This window comes from Belonocnema kinseyi, chromosome 6, assembly GCF_010883055.1.
Source record: "Belonocnema kinseyi isolate 2016_QV_RU_SX_M_011 chromosome 6, B_treatae_v1, whole genome shotgun sequence".
Taxonomy (NCBI): Eukaryota; Metazoa; Arthropoda; class Insecta; order Hymenoptera; family Cynipidae; genus Belonocnema; species Belonocnema kinseyi.
The window spans coordinates 26,400,767-26,409,956 of NC_046662.1; the positions used below are offsets into that span (position 1 = coordinate 26,400,767).

General features: G+C 31.5%; 1 pseudogene; it reads left to right on the forward strand.

The window, feature by feature from the left end:
- The first annotated feature begins 2,638 nt into the window (after positions 1-2,638).
- Positions 2,639-2,780, forward strand: LOC117175767 (annotated as a pseudogene).
- The last annotated feature ends 6,410 nt before the right edge of the window (positions 2,781-9,190 follow it).

Below are 9,190 nucleotides of genomic sequence, written 5' to 3' on the forward strand. Positions count from 1 at the left end.
TTACTCTGAATTAAAACTGACTTACCCTGGATTACTCTGAGTTACAAGTGGATTACTGTGGATTACTCTGAATTAAAACTGACTTACCCTGGATTACTCTGAATTACAAGTAGATTACTGTGAATTATAACTAATTTACAAGTGGATTGCTCTGGATTAAATGTGTATTACTCCTATTTATCAATATACCACGGCGCATTGCAACTGGATAACTGTGGATTTCAAGTGGATTGTTGGGGATAAAAACTGGATTACTGGGCATTAGAACTGGATTATTACGGCCCAGAACTGAATTACCACGAATTATAACTAGATTAGAATTGGATTAAAAGTGAAATACCCTGGATTAAAAGTTTATTACTCTGGATTACAAGTGGCTTATTCTAGACAACCTCAATTTACAAGTGGATTACTCGGAGCAGAACTGGATTCCCGAGAATTAGATCTGGATTCCTTCGGATCAGAACTGGATTACTAGGGATTAGAACTAAAGAACCGCGAATTGAAACTTGATTGCTTCGGATTATAACTAGATTACAAGTAGATTTTAACTCGATTACAAGTGGATTATCCTGAACTTAAAGTGAATTATGGTAGATCACTCTGACTTATTTCGATTTACAAGTGGATCAAGTGGGTTTAGAACTGGATAAAAAGTGAATTACGCTGGAATGCAAGTGGGTTATGTGGATTACAAGTGGATTACTCTGAACTACAACTGACTTACTCTGCATTACTTCGATTTACAAGTGGATTATGGTGGATTCGAACTAGATTTTAAACGGATTACTTGGAGTACAAGTGGATTATTCCGATTTACAAGTGGATCATAACGGATAAGAACTAGATTAAAAGTTAAATATGCTGGGATAAAAGTGGATTACTCTAAATTAAAAGTGAATTACAAGTAGATATCTCTGAATTACAAGTAGATTAACCTAGATTACAAGTGGATTACTTTATATTACAAGTCGCTTATTCTGGTTAGCCCCGATTTACAAGTGGATTACTCAAAGTAGAAATGGATTACGGCTAATTAGATCTAGATTACTTCAGATCAGAATTGGATTACTGGGGATTAGAACTGAATTACTTCGGAGTAGAATTGGATTACTCGGATTATAACTAGATTACAAGTAAATTATAACTGGATTACAAGTCGATTATACTGAATTGAAAGTGAATTATTGTGGATTAAGAGTGTATTACCGTGGCTTACTCCGATTTACAGGTGAACCACGACGGATTAGGACTAGGTAATAAGCGCATTACTCTGGATTACAAGTGGATTAATATGGCTTACTCCAATTTACAAATGCACCACGGCGGATTAGTACTGGGTAACAAGTGGATTACTCTGGATTAAAAGTGGATTCTCTGGATTACAAGTGAATTAATATGAATTGCAACTGACTTACCTTGATTTCTCCAATTTACAAGTGGATTACCTCGAATCATAACTTATTTACAAGTCGATTATTCCAATTTACAAGTGGATTATTCCAATTAACACGTGGATTACTATGGATTGCAAATGGACTACAAGTGGCTTTTTTGGGTAACACCGATTTACAAGTGGATTAATAGAAGTATAACTGGATTATTGTGGATTAGATCTGGACTTCTTCGGATCAGAATTGGATTACTTAGGATTAGAACTAAATTAGTTCGGAGTATAATTGAATTACCTCGGATTAACACTAGATAAAAAGTAGATTAAAACTGTATTACAAGTGGATTATTGTGGATTGAGTGCGTATTTCCTGACTTACTCCGATTTACAAGAACACCACGTCGGATTAGGACTGGACAACAATTGGATGATGCTGGATTACAAGTGGATTATCTGGATTACGAGTGGAGTATACAGGATTGAAAGTAAATTATGGTGGATTAACCTGGCTTACTCCGATTTAAAATTGAACCACGGCGGATTAGGACTGGGTTACAAGTGGATTACTCTGGATTACAAGTATATTATGTGGATTATTCTGAATTTCAACTGACATCTTGGTTTCTCCAATTTACAAGTAGATTATTCCGCATTATAACTAATTTACAAGTACATAACTGTGGATTGCAAGTGGATTACCCTGGATTACAAGAACTGAATTACTTCGAATTAGAATTGGATTATCACGGATTATAACTAGATTAAAAGTATATTATAATTATATTACAAGTGTATTATTCTGGATGGAAAGTGTATTATTGTGGATTAAGCGTATATTATTCTGACTTACTCCGATTTACAAATAAACCACGGCGGATTAAGACTGGGTAACATGTGGGTTACTCTGGATTACAAATAGATTATCTGGATTACAAGTAAATTATCTTGATTACAACCCAGTAAACACGTTTTGTAACAGTTCCAGATCAAAAAAGGAACTGTGTTCTATATCAGTTGTTACATGGTGGTGACCGAATTGTTCTAGAACAAAAAGGTAACAGTGTTCTAGAACACTGTGACAAAACTGCGACAGAACTGTTCTCGAACTATGTGACAGCGCTGTTCTGTAACAGTTGCTATGGAATTCTTTTAGAACAAACTGATCACAGACGCTCTATAATATTTGTTTCAAGTTTATTTTATAAATGTGTTGTAACAGTGTTATATCGAAGTTCTAGAACCCTGTTACAAGTGTGTTCTAGAACCAATTAGGAACAAAGATTATTTCATTAACACTGTGCTCGAGCTGACATATGCGAATATCCCTAATGTGGATATCTCGGACGTATAATTTTTGTTAGTCGGGACTGCGTACGCGCTATTCCGGATCAAAATTTATCCATGGGGATATCAAAATTTCAGCCTCGCAAGATATTCCGACGGGTTATTCCTGGAATAACCCGGGATATAAATGGGCTCAAATCGAATATCCCGGGATATCTTATTGCTGTGAGGGGTACATAGCACTGTTCCATATTTGATAAATAACAGTTCTAGAACTGTTATAGAATTGTTCTAGATTTTTTACAATGCAGCGTACCAAAGTTCTAGGACTGTTACAGATCGGTTGTCACAGCGTTCTAGATCTGTTAAAGATTTGTTATACAACATTTGTAATTGACTTCTAGAATTGTTCTAGAATTGTTCTAGAAATGTAACAGATCGGCTGTCACAGCGTTCTAGAAATGTTACAGAATTGTTCTAGCGTATGGGTGATGACATAGTTACTCGCATGTTCGTAACCTGTAACTAACCTGTTCTAGAACACGTTCTTTTGTGTTCTAGAACAGTTACAGATCTGTTCTGTAACCATGTTTTCTGGGAAGTGGATTACTCTGAATTGCAACTTGCTTACCCTGGTTTCTTCGATTTATAAGTGGATTACTCGCATTATAACTAATTTACAAGTGTATTACTATGGATTGCAAATGGATTACTCTTGATTACAAATGGATTATGTGGATTACAAGTGGAGTACACTGGATTGAAAGTAGATTATGGTGGATTAACCTGGCTTACTCCGATTTATAAGTAAACCACGGCGGATTAAGACTAGGTAACAAGTGGATTACTCTATATTGCGAGTAGATAAACTGGATTACAAGTGGATTGCTCTGAATTTCAACTGACTTATCCTGGTTTCTCCGATTTAAGAGTGGATTATTTCGGATTAGAACCAATTTGCAAGTGTATTACTCTGCATTGCAGGTGGATTGCTCTTGATTACAAATGGATTACCCTGGATTACAAGAAATGAATTACTTCAAAGTAGAATTGTATTACCTCGGATTATAACTATATTAAAAGTAGATTATAATTGGATTATAAGTGGATTATTCTGGATTATTCTAGAACAGTTACAGATATGTTCTGTAACCATGCTTGCTGGGAAGTGGATTACTCTGAATTGCAACTTACTTACCCTGGTTTCTCCTATTTACAAGTGGATTACTGCGTATTAAAACTAATTTACAAGCGTATTACTCATGGATTGCAAGTGGATTACTCTTGATTACAAATGGATTATGTGGATTACAAATGGAGTACACTGGATTGAAAGTAGATTATGGTGGATTAACCTGGCTTACTCCGATTTATAAGTAAACCACGCCGGATTAAGACTAGGTAACAAGTGGATTACTCTATATTGCGAGTAGATTAACTGGATTACAAGTGGATTTCTCTGAATTTCAACTGACTTATCCTGGTTTCTCCGATTTAAGAGTGGATTATTTCGGATTAGAACCAATTTGCAAGTGTATTACTCTGCATTGCAAGTGGATTGCTCTTGATTACAAATGGATTACTCTGGATTACAAGAAATAAATTACTTCAAAGTAGAATTGTATTACCTCGGATTATAACTATATTAAAAGTAGATTATAATTGGATTATAAGTGGATTATTCTGGATTATTCTAGAACAGTTACAGATATGTTCTGTAACCATGCTTGCTGGGAAATGGATTACTCTGAATTGCAACTTACTTACCCTGGTTTCTTCGATTTACAAGTGGATTACTTCGGATTATAACTAATTTACAAGTGTATTACTATGGATTGCAAGTGGATTACTCTTGATTACAAATGGATTATGTGGATTACAAGTGGAGTACACTGGATTGAAAGTAGATTATGGTGGATTAACCTGGCTTACTCCGATTTATAAGTAAACCATGCCGGATTAAGACTAGGTAACAAGTGGATTACTCTATATTGCGAGTAGATTAACTGGATTACAAGTGGATTGCTCTGAATTTCAACTGACTTATCCTGGTTTCTCCGATTTAAGAGTGGATTATTTCGGATTAGAACCAATTTTCAAGTGTATTACTCTGCATTGCAGGTGGATTGCTCTTGATTACAAATGGATTACCTCGGATTATAACTATATTGGAAGTAGATTATAATTGGATTACAAGTGGATTACTCTGGATTGAAAGTGTCTTATTTTGGATTAACCGTGTATTATCCTGGCTTACTCTGTTTACAAGTGAACCACGCCGCATTAGGACTGGATAATAAGTGGATTAATCTGGATTACAAGTGGATTATGTGGATTAAAAATGGAGTATACTCGACTGAAAGTATATTATGGTGGATTATTCTTGTTTACTCTGATTTGCAAGTGGACAACGGCGCATTAAGACTGGGTAACAAGTGGATTACTCAGAATTGCAACTGAATTGCCCTGGTTTCTCCTATGTACAAGTGGATTACTGCGTATTAGAACTAATTTACAAGTGTATTACTCATGGATTGCAAGTGGATTAACTGGATTACAAGTGGGTAACTGCGTATTACACTGGATTACTCCGATTACTCCGGATTACCAGTCGGATAACCGATCTGCCTGGCTAATTATCATAGTTGGTTCCCCCTTTCATTCAAGCGGAAAAAAGAAAAAGAGAGACTTTCCTCAAAATGGGAAAAAAAAAGAAAAAATATTTTTAAAAGTGGGAAACGAGTAATAGGTGAAAAAGTCTAAAGTCTGAAAGGCAGATAAAAAAAATGAAAAAAAAATTTCAATCTAGAAATAAGTGCACAACTAAAATTAAATAACTAATCTACTAAGTAATAAAATAGGCTTATATACATTTTATATTGTTTATATATTAACAATATATTATATACAATATTAACAATATTACATTACAATATTAACAATATATTATATATAAACAATATATTGTTTATATATTGTTTTATTTTTTATTTTTATTTTTTCAACTGTTTCATGTAAGTTAAAACTGACTATCGTAAGTAAATGGCTCTACGACTAATCACTACTATAAATATTGGCAATCTACCATAGACTAATCCCGAAATAGGTAACTAAATAGATGCCTCTGGCGTGTCTGGAATGTCGGACAAACTCGAGGCCAGGATACCGATCACAACAAGAGTCCGAAGGACTAATTCAGGTAGAAATATGGAGACGCGATGTAAGCGGAATGTGATTGAACTCTTATATCTTAAAATCAAAAAATTGATCCTTATTAAAATCTATCCATCTTGACTATCTTTCACACTACAAAGTTCTCTAGTACAGCCGAAAAGCATACAGTAATCCTAGATTTTAAATTTACCTTCTTTACTGACTTTAAATTCGAAAATGTTTCATTCTAGAATCCTTCTAACTTCCTAAAACACAGAACGATCCTATCATCAAAACTCAGAGTTGTAACAATTTTTTTTTATATGAAAAATTCGGAATACTTGCACTTGCACACAATAAACCACAAAGTTTATCCGTTCGTACAATCGATATCACCATTTCTCAGATTCTCGTTTCCTGGCGTTAATTCATTAACAGGGTGGCCGCAAAACATCATTTTCAAAATTTCCCGTACATCTCGCTAAATAATTTTTCATTTAACCTGACCATTTTAAGTTATAATTTATAAATATTAAATTTATCATTCTCAAGCCTTTCATAGTCAAATTTACTTGAAAATAAACCGAATTCTAATAAATGATTCCTGTTAGCGACATCGAGATCATTCCGCAGCTCAAGTGGTTCGTGTCCGTGCTAAGTTTCTAGAATATTCTGAATGACGTCGTAAATTATATTGCGGAATTTAGGAAATTAATTTTGCTTAAGCACTTTAAACTTTAAAGCTTAAAGGTTATATTTTGACTTTTCATTGTTTTTTCATAAGCATATACAAGGACAAATCGAAATATAACCTTGAAAGTATTTATGCACAATTTCTTTCACACAATTGCGTAATATTATTTATGACATCAACCAGAATATTCTACAGAAGGAATCTCGGATTAGAACGTTCCTTACTTATTTACTGAATTCGACAAATAAGACTTCAAAATAATTAAAATAAAATGGCAAGAATTTCAACAACAAAAAAATCCACTAATTTCAGTCCAATTGGAATTTAAAGGAAATAAACAGAATTCGATGAAATTCATAAAAATGAAAGTGAATTGAAAACAATTCAAAAGCTACCTGATGAACTACCTGAGAATTCAAGTAAATTAAAAACAAATTCAAGAGAATTCGAAACATTAAGGTTAAAGAATTCAGGACAACTTTAATAAAAATTCAGGGTGAATTCCAAATTAAATGCAAAAAATATTTCAACATCTCTTTAAATCTTGGTAATTCTACGAAATTCCTCACTTCTTGTGAATAAATCCTTCGAGGCCCATTCAAATATGATAAAATCCCGTGAAATTTTATGAAATCTGATATTTTCTGAAATCCTGGAAAATTTATTGAAATATTTTGATATCTTTTAAGATCCCTTAATAATCATTGAAATCTTATAAAATCCCTTATAATCTTCATATCATCCAAAATTCTTTAAAAGCAAATGAAAAATTTAAAAATTCCTTATCAACATTTAAATCCTTGAAAATTCCTTGAAAAATTTTTAATCTCTTGAAAATGCTTTGAAATCCCTTGAAACTTTGCAAATCTCTTGAAAATTTCTTTATAGAAAAAAATCAGAAAATCCCAAAAATTCCAATGATTTCAGTGAAATTGGAATGAATTAAAATAAATTTAATGGAAATGAGAAGAATTCAATGAAATTCATAAAAAATTGTGAAGGATTAAAATAAAAATTATGTGAATTAAACACTATTTAAAGATATGAAAAAATGATTAAATTCAGAAAGTTTTGAATCAAACTATAAAAATATAAGGGAATTTAAAAGAATTAAATGAATACTTACGAAAATTCAAGCTAAGTTTAAACGTTTTGAGGATGAATTAAAAATAAACAATAAAAATACATATATATGTAAAATACATTGAATTGAGTAGATTTAGGTGAACTTAGAAGAATTAGACAACTTAAAAAAATTCCAAGTAGTTAAAAAAATTAAAGAAAAATAGATAAGAATTTAGTGTGGATTCCAAATAAATTGAAATGAATTGCAAAAAACATTTGAAAATCTTTACAATTTTTTTTAATCCTTCAAATCATTGAAATCTGCGTATATCTTATAAAACCCTTTATTCTCTTTTAAATTATTGAAATTAATCAAAAAAATCATTATAATCTTTTCAAATTCTCTAAAATATCTAAACCCTTTCAAACCCTTTGAAATCGCTTAAAAATTGAAAAAGCTCTTTAAAAAAATCTTGGAATAATTAAAAATACCCTAAGATATTTCAAACTCTTCAAAATTCTGTCAAATCTTTTAAAATAACTTCAAAATTTTGAAAAAATTGGAAATTCTACGAAATCCTTCAATTCTGTGAATAAATTTTTTGAAATTCATTAAAAATGATAAAATCCCGTGAAAATGTATAGGATCTGATATTTCCGAAAACATTGGAAAATTTATTAAAATACCTTGAGAGCTTTTAAAATCCTCCGAAATCTGGTAAAATCATTTAAAATCTTCAAAAATATTCTGTAACATTACAGATCTTAAAAAATCCAGAAAAATCCTTTGGAATCCTTTCAAATTATTAAAATATATTAAAAATGTCTTAGAATCTTTTTGAATGCCCTAAGATTTTTACTATCATTTGAAATATTTTGAAATCCCTTGAAACTTTTTGAAGCTCTGGGAAATTTCTAGACACTTTTTGAATCTCTTAAAAATGCCTTGTAATATTTTTAATTACCCTAAAATATTATAAGCCCATCGAAATCTTTTGAAATTTTATGAATATTTAAAAAAAGTAATTATTCTTGAAATTTACTTAAAGTGCTTTTTACAGAAATCCTCTGACTTTTGCCATTTTTTTCAAATCTCCAAAAATTCTCTGACCAAAAAGATTCTCTAACTTTTCCTTGATTTCAAAGTTTTCTCTGACCTGCGGCCACGCTGTCATTAACTGTATTAATTCATAAAGTGCGTTTTATCAGGGTGTCTAGTGATCAGGAAATCTGAAATTCACGGGTTTTTCCTGTTTTTCCAGACATTTTTTTCCGGTGCCAATTTAAAGATGCCTTTTTGTAATTTGTATAAAACAAAAAGGTCAGCAAAATTTAAATATTCGTTTCTGCTGAAAGAAATATTTTTGTAAAATATATTTAATAAGTCATCACAAGGCTTCTACAAAATTTATTTATAATAAATATTCATTTGAATGCTATTATTACTTCAAATTTTTCTAACTTTTTTTATCAATTAAAAAAAATGTTTATTAAACTATCCTTGAACGATTTTTCCAATATTTTCTTAAATAATTTACAAAATGCCCTCTAGCTAGCTTCTTTTATAGAAAATTCATATAAATTTCAACCAATTTAAGAGA